A 17901-nucleotide genomic window follows, 5' to 3' on the forward strand; every position below is an offset into this window, starting at 1 on the left:
AAAGTCTCAACATTTATCCCATTAGCAGCTTTTCTTTCGTAGTGCAATCAGATTAAAAATAGTTGAGGATGAGATGTTGAGACACACTGTTTTAAAGTCCACATCCACCACCTGCAGTAAAGAAGAGACAGTGGAATTAGTTTAATTTAAATAATAATTTCTATTTTGCTACATATTACAGTTTAAGGTAATTCAGTCCTTTGGGGTTTAGTGTGCCACTGCTCATCCCCTGAAACCAGCAGATCCATTCAAAGAAGAGGTAACTGAAGCTATGATAAGAAAGGCAAAATCCAATCCACTTATTATAGGCTGAAATTTGTTTCAGTTTGTGTTAATACAGTGACAGACCTAAACAACAGAATGGTTTAAAACAGGTAACTTCCTGACTGTCTCCCTTGCTTCAGAAGCCTTTTCCTTGGCACAGTGCTGAGGTCAGTCTTGCCCTTGGACTGTTTTGCCTAAGCTACGACAACCTCTCTCGACTCTTCTGTGAACTGAAATCCTTCCTATCACTAACTTGAGCCCAGTACGACATCTCCACTACTGGCTCTGTCATGTCTTTCATGTCAGAGGCTGTGAAGTGTCCCAGAAAAGGCAGGTTTATAGTATTTTTCTATCACATTACACATGCAAGCACAATCATGTGCAAGACCTTTCTTCCATGTCTGAAAACAGGCAAAACAATGTCTTTTTAAGGCATTCTGACAGATGAAAGACAACTATCCTTTCTCCTAGCTTCCCAAATGTCATTCTTCAATTGACGACCAATCCCAAACAAAAAAAAGTTGATTGCCAGCATGTGGCAATTAACTAAAATCTGTTTTCATGCCTCTGTGCATTAACAGAGACATGACTGATTGTGTAAGCTGTAACAGAGAGAGAAAAAACATTAAAGACTGATATCCCAAGCAGAAGCCTTAGTTTCACATTTTTTCTTTAGGCAAAAGACAAAAGTGTTCATCCACAGTTGCCACCCAGTGCTGCTCCATAAGCTCTGTTTTTGAAACCTGTGTGTCACCTTACTGCTTCATAATATATCCTCCTTAAATGTTTTTAACAGTCACCCTCTGCACTACATCTGTGACTATATCCAAAGTACAGAGCCTCACATGATATGCTTTTTATGCAAGGATATGGCTACATAGCATTAAAGACACTGAAAATGCTCAATAAATCTTGGGTAATCATCATTCCAGGATGACAATTATTTAATGGTACTGGAGTAGAAAGATATCCTTCTTCCACAAGTTAATAGCGGCAGTCTGTAAAACTGAGCACAGAAGTGCAAAAGATATTTATTTTCATGTATATACAAAGTACCTATTGCAGGCCAACTCATTTCTCTTTGCAGTGAGAGAACCATGAAGCAAAGCTAAACAGATCCATTTGTCTCAGTGTCTCGAGGGACAAGAGGTAGAGCATTATTAACTGTGCTGCTTCTCTGTGAAGCTGGAGGGCTCTTGACAAAAGAGAAGACAACTGCCAAGACAACATTGAGCAATGCTCTGGGGGAAGAGCTGGGTGGTATTACCTAATGTTTCTGCGATTTTGAGTAAAATTTCAGAAATGCCAGAAATGCCTATTTTAAAAAGCAACTTAACAGCTAGTTTTGCTGACTGAAGTTGTGTTTTGAGAAGTGATTGTGGTACTCTGCAGTGCCTTATCCCTAGCACAGCACATAGGATCTATACACAGGGCAGTCTGAGTGAGCTTTGGTGCCTGCCAAGGGTTCCATTCTGGGATGGCATGGAGTGCGTTTGATCTGACATGCAATATTGAAGCATGCTGAAGGAAAGGCTGGAGAAAAGGAATAAAGTGGGAAACCTGTTCAAGAAACCAATAAATGCTCTTCTCCAGTCTCCTCATGTACCCAACAGTGTTCACAGTGCCTGTAAGCCAGCAGGTCTATGTGCAATTGCAGCACCTGCAAGCTTTTAGCTAAATCTCTATCACATCTCTGCTGTGCTTCAGTTTTGCTTATGGTGCATAAGCAGATTATTGTGTCCCTCCTCTGTTTACCAAGATAGCAACACTTTTCTTTGATGCAAACAGGTCTCAGAAAAAGAAAGCTGCATCTCTGTTCTTCTGAGTACACTGTGTAAAATATTTTTTTTAAAGGATGTTGTGATGTCAAAACCCTGCTTAATTCATGGCTATGAAGAGCTATAATAGCATTCAGTAAAATCTCAAGAAATTGAGATGCCTGCAACCCTTCCCAGCTTTCTTTCCTCTACAGACTTTATAGAAACCTCCATTCCCTCCTCCCTGGAGCTAATGTGATCATTCCACCTGTAGCATCCTGCTTGACATGTTCTTTCAAATTAACAGGGGATTATGAAAACTCACAGTTGAGTAATTTATCCAACCAATTATGCATCATCCTTGGAATCTTCATTTCCTCTAAAATACCTCCCCTGCTCTGCTTACAGGAGTGTGTGGGACCTTGCCACATAGCTGGACTTCAGTAAGGTCTTCAATATGACTCCAACAAAAATGAAGTAACAGTGTGGTTTTGCCAAATCCACCTTTCTAGGAACCTTGTTACAATTCTCAAGGTTCTTACAGACTGTTTTCTAGTATCTTCCTGTATTGGGCTGGGAATGAAGATCCCTCTAACAGACCTGAGATTCACTATGTGTTCTCCTCTGCTCAAGCATTTCCCTTGGTTAAGACTGGGCAGTCTTGTGTCCAGTCTTGTGCTTGCCTCTAGACCACTAAGACCTCCCTCATATTCCATGAATTCCTGAAGGTTATCACTCATGGTTCAGAAAATGCTTCTGCTTGTCCCTTACATACCTTGAAGTCAAATATATGACAAAATATTGTGAAAGATTTTCTCTTTTTATCCTTCCTTGTGCATATTGACATTGCACTGTGTAATTTGGTTTGCAATTAAAGAATCTAGGTGTTTATTTTATGTCAAAAGCAGCATTTTTTAATAAAGGAATCTGAAGAAAAACTTTATTTACACTGCATCCCCTTCTGTAATTTCACCCCAGATTTTCATAGAATTGACATTCCTAGCAAATCAGCCCACAAAACAGATGTTTTTCTAGGAACATAAACCAGCAAGTGCAGGCATATTTTTGAAAGTCAAGAATCTGGTATTTTATCTTTCAGCAGGATTCTCTTCTTCAGAAACATGAACAGTTAGCAATCCCAATTAATTAATAATTATATTAAGACAGATTCATTTCAGAGTGGAATTCAACATTCAAAGTTGTCTTTATAGAAGACTTGTATGAAGACTAATATAAATATTTCCTAAATGGAGGCAGAAACCTTTTGCCCATTTGATTACAGTTTGAGAAGGAAAAGACATAAAAGTTGACTACAGAAGACACATGAAAGAACTTGCTTCCAGAAAAATTTTTTTACTCACTTCCTCCTTCCCTCCCCCAAACAGGAGTACCTGATGCAGGCAGAAAAATAAACAAGTTTACATAAAACGTTCACTGTGTGTTCAGGGTGTATGCTTTCTGAAAGGCATTGCTCCCTGTCTACTGTAAGACACTTCCATCCAGTGTGCAGGAAAAGCTTGCCAAAAAAAATCAAGCCCTATGGAATGTGATTTTAAAGATATGCAGAGAGAGGCTCAGGAGAAGATAGAAGCAATAGTACCAGCTTCTAATTTTTAAATCCACCTAGATTACAAACTGCCTACCACTTCACACAGAAAATGCTGCCTTCTTATAACCCATGACAATATCCAGTTGTTGATCCTTTGTTTAGCCTCCTTCTACTACCCTTTATTCAGAGTAGATGTATCTATGTCAGAAACTATTCTGCAGAGCTCAGTGTAGGCTAATACACTCTGATGTGTGCTGCCTCTCAGTGAGAAGGGTGAAGGACTTTGTTGCAGTGCCATTTTCTTCACTTGTTCCTTATCTGCAAAGTTCAGAGAGCCTTACTGCTTATGACTCCAAAATAAAACCGCATCTCTGTTAATCCTGCAATATTTACATTCGATTCCTCTTTTAAAATAAGGTCTGGTACTAATCCAACATGGGAGTGAAACTTATCAAACTGATTTCAGCAGAAGTCCTCATGTATTGCAAAGATAAGGCCCACTTAGGGTTCTTGCTGCATTAGACTGGCAAGGAGGGAGGCAAGTACCAAAAGCTTACTGTAGTGCCCACGCAGAGCTCCAGGCTGTGCCAAAGCCAGACCCGTGATGGAGCACTGGAAAGCCGACACAAAGCCCAGCAGAGAATGAAGGGAGCCTGCCACAGGACATGTGACTGGTCGTTCCCAGTTACTTCCTCTCAGTGCTGGTTTTAATGGGTAACAAGCAGTTCCACCAAAGTAAATGTCAGAATTTCACACCAGAAGCGACCGCTAAATGACCGACATTATCTTTCTCTATTGCACCACATACGCCAGGTACTCTGTGGAGAGCACAGTAACTTCTGCCCTTGCTTCTGATATAGAAAGCTATAACCAGGTTCTGCTTCTGACCATATAAACCCAATGACCAAACATCTTGAGTACTTAAAAACCAGGGGTACACTGCCCCAGAGGCCCTTCAGCACGAATGGTGCATGTCTCTGCTCCTCAGTCACACAGACAGGTATTTTCTATGATGTCACTATAGGACACGAGAAAGAACGACACTAGCTACTGCTATTGTTACGGTAAAAGACTAATCTTTTTTTTTTTTTTTTGACTCTAGCGTTTATAGTTTTCTAAAGGTGACAGTGGATTGGAAGGTTAAAGTGTCACCTCTCCAACGACACTGGACAAACTACTAGTTTATGCAATCTTTTTGCTTCTATGAAGGAATGTAAAACAATAAGTTATTTACAGGACGTGTGTGAGAAAATTTGTTACAAGAATGTAAACTCACAAGGCTTTAGAAAATCTTAAAGAATCAGGGCGACACTATGAGATACAGACACCTAGGCAGCTACACTCATATAGGCAGATCTTTATTTTATTGACTCTGAAGTGTCCAATTTGAACTGTGAGCACACACTACTTCTAATGTCAGACATCTCTGCATGACTATTTTTGAAAGTGAGTATCAGACTTGTGTAAATACTTATCATACCCAATAAAATGGCAGCAGAGTCAGGGAATTTTTTTTCTTTGCATAGTTACAGCTCTATTTTATTTTAATTGCTGAGCTGTTACATACAAAACAGAAAGGATGAAGAAATAAATTACTGACATGAATTACTGACATTTTAATGTGTTCTGCATTGAATAAACATTTAATTCAACCCTCTAAATGTTTCATGCTGACTTTAAAAAAAGTAGAACAGTGAGAAATAATTAATTTTATAAACTGTTTATCAAAAAAGTTTCTCCTTAAAACACCAAAACAAAAGGTTTTATTATGATGGGATTTCCTTCTTTAAAATGAAACAATCTGGCACACATATGACTTCACAAAATGCTCCTTTCAACTTCACTCTGCCTTTTTTTTCTTTCCAGATGAAAAATTTCTAGAGCCATTCCTTTTCCCAGGCCCTAGTCCAGTGCTGCAAGTACAAGACCTTCCTTCGACTTCCTGGAGTTCATGTCCCCCGACACCCCTCAGCTCCTCCAGAGACCCAGGCTGCAGTCCTACAGATGGTCTCCACGCTAGACAGCCCAACTCATTCCCAAGTCATCGCTGGTGCTGAGCAGGAACCTCCGCGATTTCGAGGTGACACAGCCCAGCACAGATTGTCTGGCTCTCTTCTCCCCCTCCTCCACTGATTCCAACAAACTGTACGAGCCCTCGTCACACTGGAAACCAGATTTCACATTGGCTGCTTTCTGCTTTCATTAATATTTGGCTGTCACCACTCAAAATGGTACTTCTCAACAGCAAATTAGAGTATTAGTAGCACTCTACCCTTAAAAAGTAGGACTGGGTCTCAGGGCTTACAGCTCCCAATGCTTTTGTACCTTCTGCATGACAATACAAGAATCTAGACAGACAGAGAAGAAGAATCCATTAAATAAAGATGGTTGAAAGCAGTCTGCAGATGTGCATGAGAGGAATAAAAGCATGATCAACAGCAGGTGATAAAACATCCTGCAAATTCTACCTTGGATACAAAAAGGTAGTCATACATTATGACTCACAATTTTGCCTTTTTTTTTTTTAAACAGTGGAATGCATTTCTCAGACCTCAAGGCCAGATCCTTGCCAAATTTCAAGTTCCTATGTCAAATCCCTGAGGCACAGAGCTGCTCAGAAAAAGAAAGATAATATGGCTTTTACATGGAGATTGCCTTTCTTCCTCTCCTTGCTTCCCTCCTCACTCTGTTAATTTTACTCTTGAACCAGCTAATGTTCCCCCAAAACTCAATGAACATGGAATAAAAGCAGCCTCAATGTGAAAATTTCTCATTTTAACTATCGTAAGAAACTGAAAACAGGGACTTGGAGTGAACTGACCAGGTGACACTAATACACACTGCTACATGCTCCACACATGCATACATCAGAACACGGACCCATAACTTAAATAACTTGTAAAGGATTCCAAAATACTTGAAACAAATGTATAAACTCAAGTGTTTGTATGAACCAGTGTTTTATGAATGACGAAAAAGCAAGGACTTGGAATGTTAATTGAAAAGCAAAAAAGATCAATTCTGCTGCAGGGACCTACGTAATCCCATGTCAAGGTGAGGACTGCAAGGCACATTTTCAAGGTTTCAACTGCTCTTTAGAATCTCCTCTATCACTTGGTCCACCATGAGCTTTTGCTCAATGTGCTTGCTCAGAACCTTTCCTGTGTGCCTTGGATCCACCTGCTTATTTCCTATCCCATGTCCTCCTTAAAGCCTCCTGCAGCCTTGCAGGTCTGCTTCCACTTTGTCGGAAGGCCAAGGAGTACAGAGCGCATAAAAAGTCCTTTATGTTCAATAGCACATGATTTGTATCTCCACTTTGGATGCAAAAAATTTTACTTCAGATCTGGTATTTTACAAGGTTCTTTTTAAGGTGCTCCAGAATGTTTCCAGTATCATGCAACAGCTTTACAATTGTAAACTGAATCATATAAGAACAGACACAACAAAGAATTGACCCACTCCCAACTGGCAGACTCCTCTATAGTGGAAAAATGCGGAAGAATTTTATGTTCATGCTTGCAAGTACAGGTGATCTTATAGAAGTTCTCCAGGATGCTACCTCTGACCTGATCCAAACAATGCTGGTCATGGAGCAGCATATCCACAGGTCAAAATACAACATGTAAGTTCCTGTCTCTGTATTCAGAGTACTTAGTCTAGGTGCAAGTATTCTCAGTGCAGCACTAAATTACTGCCAGGACCAGGGTGAGACTATCAAGCTCACTCAGGCTTGTCTTTCCTTGCAGCACCAAAACATCTGTGACTGCTGCAAATGACTTTAGGGGTATAGTGATGGTGGAGCAACAGCAATTCAGCACTGGTGAAGAATTGTAACCAGTTGTCTGGAGAGTTTGTAAAAATCTGCTTGGGATTTTTAAGGAATTTCCATCCTTGCAAGTTGTCAAAACCTGGCAAGATGCTCAACAACTCTACCTACCATCACATATAACTTTGCTTTGAGCAGGAAACTGAACTAGACGATCTTCAGAAGTCCCTTCTACTCTAATGTTTCTCCTCAGGATTTTGAGGTGTTCAATCATATAACAAAGAAAAAAGAGGATAGTCCAAGATGCCTGCAGAAACACTCTCTGCAGGTCTCAAATACCTAGTAAAATACCCCTGTGTACCAAGTTAACCTTTGTGAAAAGCAAAGCATTTTTATTTGCAACAGTGACATGACTCCACACCCCTGCTGAGTACTGTACTGTACTCCTTAGGTACTCCTGCTGATTTCTGTGGGAGATAATGTCTTATTCTATGTGTGACAAAACCAATTCCCTTACTCCCCACCCCATGCCCCCATCATTCATCCAGAGAGTGGATAAACATTGTTTACTGCCTATCAGCCAAGTGACAAAAAAGTGAAAGACAGGGGACTACAGAGGCTTTCAAGTACAACGTGTGGATTGGAAAGATGAACCTGAAGTACAGCCACCGAAGAAGTCTGAGAGGTGACTGTGTACTCAAGTTACCATGGGGTAATGAAGAGTCAGCAGATCAAAACAAGCATCTTGGCCCGTGGCACAGGAACAGGAGGTTTGCAATTACAGCATTTCACAGGCTCCACTTCACAGGCACTGCTGGACCTGGTGCCCAGCAGTCCCACGCTGCTCCCAGCTCACCTGAACAAAGGCCTTCAATGCAGCAGCAAAGAATCAACAAGTCTTTCACCAGGCTGGTTCCCTGATCCACTGTTTCCCAGGCTAATTCCTTAAACTTTGACTGTGAACCTGACCTCTGTGACTTACTCTGTGCCAGACACATAACCTCCCTCGCCACTGCTCAGAGCCCTGGAGAGGACAATACCCAGTTTGGGAGCCACTGGCTGAGGAAAGCTGGAGGCTGCACCTTTTGCCCTGCTCTGCTGGAGCTGCCTGTCATGTGAGTCACCCCTGCAGGAGAAACACAAACCTCCGATGTTCAGTCCTGGCAGGGAAGTAAGAGAGCGCATCACCAAAAACAGACTGTCCTCTTTCAGTTCGTGTGTCTCAAGTATAATGGTGGAAAATTAGCACAACATGATTTAAGTGGAAAATATGGAATTAACTAAAACACTGTACTTTAGTAGCTGTGGAGCTGCTTTTTTCTTTTTTTGCATTAGATTTAAACATGGTAAGAAAAACAGATTAGCTCTGTTTCAAAAAATATAGGTAGCTTAAAACTGCATAAATATCCTAGGGTCAAAATCATACTCTCACTGATTTAAATGAGAATGAGTAGTAAAATTTTTAAAGCAATACTGTACTTTACACAGCACAAAAGAGCATGACAGTTGGGGAGGGAAGGCAGAATGAGTATTATGTTTAAAACACCTATTATTTAGACTGTAAGTTTTAAATAGAAAGATTTTGTTCATTTACATTAATGTTTCAACAACACAGGGAACACATTCCTTCATAGGAAAAACACCTATTTCATTTACTGACATTAAACCAGACATATTCATTAAAAGCACCAATTACTGCCAGAAGTTCTGTTCTTATTGTAAACATCTAAGTTTTTACCAAAGGAATAAGAGGACTTAAAAAAATCAGTATTATAATGGATTGTTTTAGTTCACGTCATTACTTTTTTACTTAACTAAGGTGGAAATTCTCAGTGTAAACACTGAATTATTGGCAGTTAACAACTAAACTTATACACAGAAATTAATTTTGTAGACATCTGCACTGAGTGAAGGTAGAAATTACTACCTGAATGACAGAAGTTCCTGCCTCAAACTTTAAAAAGCAGGGCAGCTTTTTATTTCTGTAGAAGCTCTCCAATTCAGGCTTAAAGATATACTCTGCCAGGGCTAAAATCTTAACAGACATGGATACATCATCATAGAAACAATAAATCTTCTCTAGCGAGTATTAAAAACGTATCATAATTTGTCTCACAAATCACTAGGTTTAAAAAAAAAATCATGTTTAAATACATGTACTCTTAGATATGGTACATATTTACAGTAGTTTAATAATACAGGTGTTATGCCATTTAGGTGCATTTTAAGTTAAATTTTAATTTCCAAATCAAATTTATTTTAGACATAAATTTAGAAAAACAGGAACTAATCATTAACTGAAAAACAAGATATGCATAATTCAGTGTTTTCTAGGAAAAGGACAGAAGTTAAAATTAATAATCCGAATGTATGTTGAGATAAAGTAACAATCCCTGATATAATTTATCCCTTTACAAAAAAACCTCTGCAAACTACCATATCAAACAATGAGAATCACTTGCGATTTACAAAAGCTATCGAAAGCATAAATTCAACTCAAAATTAGGAGGAATCGTTTATATACAGGTTCCCTACGTTCAGATTCAAACTATGATCAAATCACCTATTCCCATTATTCCAGGTTCCATATATTAGGACTGGTTTTGAATTAATGCATTAGTTAAACGATATCTAGGGGAGACAGGGAAATACAAAGACAGGTCAGGAGAGGTAAGACGAACATGTCTGGAATCATTATTAAATCAACCAAATCAGAAGAGCCCAGGATACAACTGGGGTGTGGTACTCAAAGGGAATGTTTATAAGAGTGTCCAAGTTTAGCATAGAAAATAGGCAGGCCTGGAAAGCCCATGGGAATAAGATGCATCTGTTGTTGTAAGCAGCCTCAGAAAAATGTTACTGGTTCACTAGCCTGGGGCAAGCTTTTTCTTTTTTTCCTTCTTTTCCTTTTTTGACAGCCAAGTACAATATTAGCTTGCTTTTTTTTTTTTTTTTTTTTTTGTCATCGTCAAGTTGAGGCTGGGTGAGATTATTTTGTGTCTAGACTAATAAATGTTTGTAAGGATTTTGCAAGACTGGTTTATGGGAATAGAACCCTCTTTTTGTTTTTCTGCTGGAAAAAGCAGCATTAAAAACAAATGAGCACCATCATGCATTTGTTTTAAATTGCATATTAGAGCACTGCTATTTTGTGCGCAATCAATACATAATTTGGAAGAAAGATGCTTTTAAAATTCAAAGCTATCCCTGAGCAGCTAAGGTTCTCTTGGAAACTGAAGGAGGAGTCTGAAATTATTGTTCTTTTGTTTGCATCCCCCGGTGGGAAAGGCAGCACACAACTAGAAACCACTGTGCTTTGAGGCTGCACGAATCATTAAGAATAAAGATCAATCCCTCCTCCATTTAAACATTAGATATTAAAACTGAATCTAGGGTGAAGGTTAAGCTAATCAGACTCCTTTTCAAGCTGTTATTGGGTTAAATATAATATCAAAAGGATTACATAAATCTTGTAACTCTCTCTACAGAAATTTTAAGAAGATACTTATATTTTGCAAAACACAGCCCGTCTAGACTCCAATTACAAGCATCAACTTAATCAGTGGAAATTAGTGAGATACGCATGGACCAAAACCTACATTTTCTTTTTAATATTTGTTTCAGAGGGCGGGGTATCTCAAGATGAAATGGCTGACTGAGCCTTTTATTTCATTGCTTTGGATGGAAATGACTGAATCTTTCCACACAAAGTAGTGCTGAAGAAGCTGCTCTGGTGCAAAGCAATCTCCAGTCCTAACCCTCCAGTGAGCTCTCCCCCTCAGCCTCTCTCTCTCTCGCCGGCTCTCTGCAGCAACAGGGCTTAAATGTTGCCTTGTGAAGAAGAGGGCTCCTGTTCAGTAATTCACAGATAGTAATTACTATCTGTAATTGAGCATTACATCTGGAAATAGGATATTCACTCATATAAAGCAGCATATAGCTGCAAATTCTAAACTTAGAACCACCTTGTGCCCATATACATCTGGTTTAAACTGCAGTCAAAGTATTCCCCACTCTGTCGTTGAGTGTGACATCAGGGTATGGTGCTCACGCTGTCATCATCCATGCAAATATTAATATACTGGAAAGCTTTCCAAACAAAGGAATCTCAATTTCAGTGTACAAAGTGATGTAAAACTTCTCCCTCTCTGGACTTTATGTACAATGATTAATATATCCTTCTAAGGATGTGTGCTTGTGATTATTTCTTTACTATGTGTATAAAGAGTAAACTTACTTTTCTTCAATACCACTCCTTTCTCCCATCTCTTCCCTCCTGTCCCCCTAAAGAAACAAACAGCTGATATTAGCAAGGCCTTATATTTCCTCTGGAGGAACCAAGGAAATAGAGAGTTAAAAAAAAAAAAAAGAAAGCTACTTGTCAAGAATCAGAGTTAAAATGAATGGCTTTGGACTGATAAAACACCCGAAGTTGTAGGCATCTCACAAAAAACCTCACCAAAAGTAGTCTCTTCCATGCTAAATTGCTGCTTTTAATGCAATAAAAAATGAGTTCTCAATTCACCAACAAATTTAAGTAAAATGTATTAATAAGTCAAATTTGAAAAACACTCATACAAGTAGTGAAGCTCTGTGTGTTTGCATCATACTTAAGCAGATACCTACAATGTCAGAAGGGACCTTATATGGGCATCAATTCCTCAAACTGATCCATGAACAAAAAACCCAAACTCACATGACACTCTAAGTGTGGTGAACCTTTTGTCAGACCAGATCCCCCTGAGAAGTTTGGAGGACAGAGAGCCATTAAGTATTCAACATAGCAAACAAGGCTGAACATTGTGCAGTGCTAAACACTCTAAAAATTCCACTGCATCTACAAATGCATTTTACCTTGCTGAAAATCCTGCTGAGAAACAGAAACTCCTGAGCTTTCATGCCTACTCCATCTAACTCACTTGGCCACTGCTGCCAAGTGCCCATCTCCTCCTGATACAACTTGGATTTGCAGAGCACTCTCAGCTCCCACTGATTTGCTGAGGGCATCTGATCCATGTATAAAAAGGCAGTATGTTTCTACTTTGAAGGTATTCTTAAGATTGACTAGAAATCTGGAGTTTTTGAGGAAGATACAGCTGAAACTAACATTTTACTTCCAGTCTTCTACAGTCAGGTAGTTAATAACTGTTCTTTCCTGACTCCTTCCCCACTGTTTCCACTTTACTTTTTCAGACATACAACATTCCTAGATCTCAACTAACCTAATTACTAAGACAGAGCCTTACACCCATGCACAGAGCCAGTAAGAGAGTTTTAAAATCAACAGCATTTTAATATACAAACCAAGTTTTTCCATTATAACACAGGGAGAAAATAATCATCTTAGTACCATATTTTATATTTGTTAATTTATTTCATAGCTTTAAGAAAGGCAAGCTTAGAGACCTCTACCAAGATTGCCTTGGACTATACAAGCATACACCTCCATCTGTGAGTTCTTAGCACCTTTCTAAGCTAAAACAATGTTAAAATAATCACAGTCCTAACCTATAACCAATGATTTAAGCCCTAAAATCTCTGTGATTACCCATTCACAGAATTAATTGTGAGCTAACAGTTATTTTCCATCTATTAAATGCAGTTTGAAGACACTTTGAAGATTCAGAGTACTGAACATGTGGAGCTTTTACCATAACCATTAGAAAGTTCAAAAGCTCATTTCTGTCCTTCTGTCTGGTGAGGTGCATTTGGTGCTCACAGAACGACGCTGGCTTTGCCAAGCAGCGAGGGCTGGCGTTACACGCGCCTCATTACATACACAGTTCTGTCTGCCCACTCTTTTAAACAAAACTGTCAGCCTTCAAGCCTTGCTTGAGCAATGCTTTCAAACTCTGGGTCCCCTCAAAGCATGTGAAGTTCCTCCAAATCCCAGTGAGACCATTAGACAAGGAAGGTGAGCAGCATATTGCAAAATGCTACCAGAGAAGGCCAAGTTGCATGCAGTGAGCCCAGAATACCAAAGTCACTTTCTTAAACGGCTCCAAACGTGATGCAGAATCTGTTCTTTGAAGTAGAACATATAAAGTTCCTTTATACCTGTCTGGCACAAGCAGAGGTTATGCTAAACAATGTTTGCAACATTAAGTTTTTTGCTATCTTTTAGATCTTTTAAGAAGTGCAAACAGCAGCAATATTGAAAGTTCTTTACAATTTTTCCTGAAGGCTCTCCAATCACGCTACATCTGCTCCTCCTTTAGTTGTCAGCAATTTTCCTGTCTTCTGTGCTTTAGCATGACAATGTGTCTTATACTCTTAATGGTACAATAAATGTAGGCTACCGTTCTGCCCCTTTAGATTACACTCTTTTACAGTGAATTATACTGAACTGTAACATTTACTGTTATCTCAAAGCTCTTAAGGATAAAATAGTGGTACACACCTTCTAACAAGTGACAATAGCCGACTTTTGTTCAGTTTGGGCTGATCTCTGAACCTGGTTAGAAAGAATCCACTGATAGTACAGGCACTGCTCTAAGAAATACATTACAGTTCACTGAACTCTGAAGGATATGACAAAGACCTGACTGGACACCCTGAAGTGCCATCCAGTTCCTTGACAAAAAGACCACAGAACTGGAAATGAACCATCAGTGAAAGTGGTGTAAGGCACAAAATTATGAAATGCCATCTGGTTGGTACAGGGTAAGGAAATGTATCATTTTGGTGGCTTCCACCTCCACAGAAAAAGAAAGAATTGTTTATGCAGCAAAATGGTTTGACTATTTGGGAAAGTCCTCAACTAGCCATGAAAATTAAAAAAAAAAAGAGAGAAAAGAAAAAGAGAAAAGAGAAAAGAGAGAAAAGAGGAATCAGAATAAAAGCATAAAAGACAGTAAATTAGAATTAATAGAACTAATAAGTCTGAAAACATAAGTAGTCACATCCCTTTAATGCCTGATTTGACAATATTAGAAACTTAAATAGTGACAGAAAATTGTATTCTTAGAGGTGTATATTCAGCAAAGGTGACACTACAGACAGGTAGTGGGGAGCTACACAAGTAGAACGCTACACTCACTATTGATGCCTATTTAGCAAACAAAAGGGAAAATGGGGCTAAACTGGAAATTGCATCACTTGTTTACAAGCCCCTGACAACTCAGAAGCAAACCATCTTGGACATTTATGGATCAATGACCCTGCATCTAAAGCACAAGGAGAGTGAATATTGACCATTTACACACAGAAGTGAACAGCACGTCCATGCACTCAGCTAAAAATGTTCAGAACACTCCCTCACGCCATGACTGTTATCACACAGGTTTTTAACTGATCATTCTGAAAATTTTACAGCAAGTTCAGGATTTATAAAAATTAGAAAACATAAAAATACTGAATTTGATACCATGAAAACTTTACTAGACCTCAGCTTGGTAGATAGAGAAACTGATAACCAAAATAAAGGTTAGCCATAGCTTAGCTGCGAGTGATTGTGCCTCGGTTGTATTTATTATTCACAAACAAAAAAACCCACAGGTAATGTGTACTTGGTTCTTTAAAAATTCCAGCTTCATAAAACTGCAAAAAATCCCCAACTCAGACTTAAGCAAAGAATCTGACTTCAAAGATGAACGACTGTTTTTCAAGTAAGACTCTTCTAAAGTTACACACAAACAAACGGGTCACCAATCACAACTAGATGAGAAAGTTAACCCAAAATTTAAACCTTTCCCTCAGACTGCATATAAACAAATCGTGGGAACCCAGGGGAAAATCTCAGCCATAGCAATAAGCTTAACTGAAATGCTACAGACGGCCCAGTGAAGCAAAAGACACAAGAAACAGCCTTCTGGAACAAAAGGAATCCTAGCAGTATTACAAAGTCCATTATTTGACAGGAATTCTTCAGTGTGGAGAATCTACAAAAAGGAGAACCGTTCAACACATAGCTCTACGTCTCCAACGGTAAGCATCGTGACAAACTTTGTGATAAATATTGCCTATTCCTGTAACAAACAACAGCAGTTAAGGCTAGATATCAGGACACTGGATCCAGTTAAAGCACTCACATCAATAAATGTGTTGTAAGAGACAAAATAATCCAGAACAGAGCCGTAAGAAACATTAAGGAAATAGAAAAGTAAGCCTCACAAAGGAAACCTCTACCTCAAAGTACTATGTTTCCCGAAGCCAAGTTAGGGGACAATCATAGTAAACATTATCCAAATATCATAGCAGAGTGCTTTTCAGTCTAGCCAAGATACAAGAACCACTAGCCTAAATTTAAAAGCAAAAAATGTCAGTTATACAAAATGGCATCTACTTCTAATCCGCTCAGGGGAATTCATTTAACACCACCAGTGGAACTGACTGCCTTGCTGGCAATGTTTAAAGAAAGTAACAAAAGGGATTCTAAATTATGCAGTTTTGCTCCAAGAGGTCTTAATTTAGGGCAGTCCTCTAGTCTACATCACATAGGTTGTTTTAAACAGGGTTTCTATAAGTACTCACAAGCTTTCTTTTTTTTGGCATGAAATCCTTCTGAATAAAAACAAAAAAACAGACCGCTGGTGAAAACCAACAGCACAGCTTTTAAAATTCCCCTCTCATTCCTATGTTTGAGGGAATATTTGTTTTCATGTACCAAGTTTCATAACAAAATCCAGTTTTTATTTACACAATGTTTATATGCACTTTGAAATGCTCAATATACTCTCTGTGTATGTCTTATTTGAAGAATAAGTGGCATCTATGTCAGCTTGCAGATCGAGACATCTCAGCCTTCGCTATTTTACATGACACTTTCTACACAGTAAACTTCCCCATCATTCCATTAACTATTTAACCTATCAAGCAGCTCAGAAATAAAGTGCAAGTACCTACCAGATAACATTCACTACTGCAGATACTCTGAGCCCTTTCAGAAATCCAGAACTGCCTCCATTACATGGTTTATTGAAGTTGATGTTGGTTTCCAGTGCTGCACATCCTGGTATAGGGGAGAGCTGAGCATCAGAACGCACCCCAAAACCCAGGCACCCCCAGAGGAGTAAACCAGACATCTTCCCCAACTTTGCCTGCACATACACTGTACTGCTCCTTCATGCTCGCCCCCGCAGCGCAACGCCACGGGATGCAAGATAACTCTGGAGCCAGAACTTCATGGCTCGCTGCCTGCCGTCAGTCTGTCAGTCCGTCCGTCCTCCGGAACGCCAGCGGTGACAGCGGGCAGGAACTCGCCGGCTCCTCTGGGCGCGCCGGGATTGAACTTCTCGATTCTCCGTTCTGACTGACGAGTCAGACGGATTTTCTCCGCCCCGCGGCGAGCAAAGCCCCGTGCAGGCTCCCGGCACGGGGTGGAGGAAGGAAAAAAGGGGAGAGGAGCCCGTCCTCGGAGGGGTTTGACCCCACTGCGAGCCGGGTCGGGGGGCACGCACAGTCCACTTCCAAGGGATGCCCCGGCTCTGCCTCGCCCAGCCCGCCGCCCCCGACGGGCAATGACCCCCGGCCGCGGGGGCAGTGCCGCCGCCAGACAATGGGGAGGCGGGAGGGCGCGGCCGCCCCACCGCGCCCACCCCCCCGGGCGCCGTCCCCGTCGGGCCCGGCCCGCCCGCCCCCGTTGGCCGGGAGCCGCCCCCGGGAAGCAGCGCTGTCCCGTCCCTACCGGAGGAGCGCCCGGCCCGCTCCCGGGGGAAGCGAGGGCGGGCGCAGGGCGGGCCTCCCCGGCAGCGGGGTCACCCTCCCGGCGCCGAGAACCCCCTCAGCGAGACCCTACCTGCCGGCGCCGCTCCGCCTCGCCCCCTCAGCCCGCGCCGCCGCCCGCCCGCCGCCTGCGCTCACGGCCGCGCCGCCATCTTGCGCTTCACAAACTACTGCACTTCTTTCGGGGCGGGGGGGCGGCAGATGGGCCGGGAGCTCCCAACGCCGCGGCCGCCCGCGCCCTCGCCTCGCCCCGCGGCGCCCACTCGCATCCTCTCGGCGCGGCGCTGCCCCGGGGCGGGAGCGCGGCGAGCGCGGACGGCGCGGCCGCTGCCTCAGCCGCCCTGGCAGCGAGCGGGGGCGGAGCCGCTCCCGCCGCCCCGCCCGTCAGGCGGCGGACACCGGGCGCGGGGGCTGCCCCGGCACCGCAGCGCCGCAGCCCGGGGACACCGGCGGTTCCTCGGCGGCCCGGGGAGAAGCGGGGCTGGCAGGGTGGGAGCTCCTCCGCTGGCAAACTTCGGCTCCGCGCTCGGCCCTCCTGCCGCGCCCGGGACGGGCTGTAGGGACAGCGTCGCCCCCAGCTCGGGAAGGGTTTTTCTGTCACTCCCGCCCGGAGCTGCCGCCGAGGGAGGGCACAGCCGCAGGGTCCCGAGACTCAAAATCAGGGCGAGTGAAGACAGAAGTAGCGGCTCTAACGAAAAAGACATTTCCCACACCTTGGGTTGTTGGGGTTTTTCTGTTAGAGAACTTGGAAAAAGGAGACCTCTCTCCTTTTACTACGTACAAAAATATTTTAATCAAAGTTGGGCTTAACTCTCACTGCCCAGTTCTAAAAAACGTTGTTTCCCTACACTATTTTTCTCGTCACTGTGTGCTATTTTGGGTCAGACAGTAAAAGGTGA

General features: G+C 41.7%; 1 long non-coding RNA gene across 1 annotated transcript; it reads right to left on the reverse strand.

The window, feature by feature from the left end:
* Positions 1–22: 22 nt before the first annotated feature.
* LOC128789452 (uncharacterized) lies at positions 23–16779 on the reverse strand. The gene is made up of 3 exons (XR_008431416.1): positions 16388–16779; positions 16184–16289; positions 23–111 (listed from the first exon to the last, which is right to left on the reverse strand). It is a non-coding gene; the product is annotated as an uncharacterized LOC128789452 (long non-coding RNA).
* Positions 16780–17901: the final 1122 nt, after the last annotated feature.

The sequence above is a fragment of the Vidua chalybeata genome, chromosome 1 (genome assembly GCF_026979565.1).
Source record: "Vidua chalybeata isolate OUT-0048 chromosome 1, bVidCha1 merged haplotype, whole genome shotgun sequence".
In the NCBI taxonomy this organism is placed as follows: domain Eukaryota; kingdom Metazoa; phylum Chordata; class Aves; order Passeriformes; family Viduidae; genus Vidua; species Vidua chalybeata.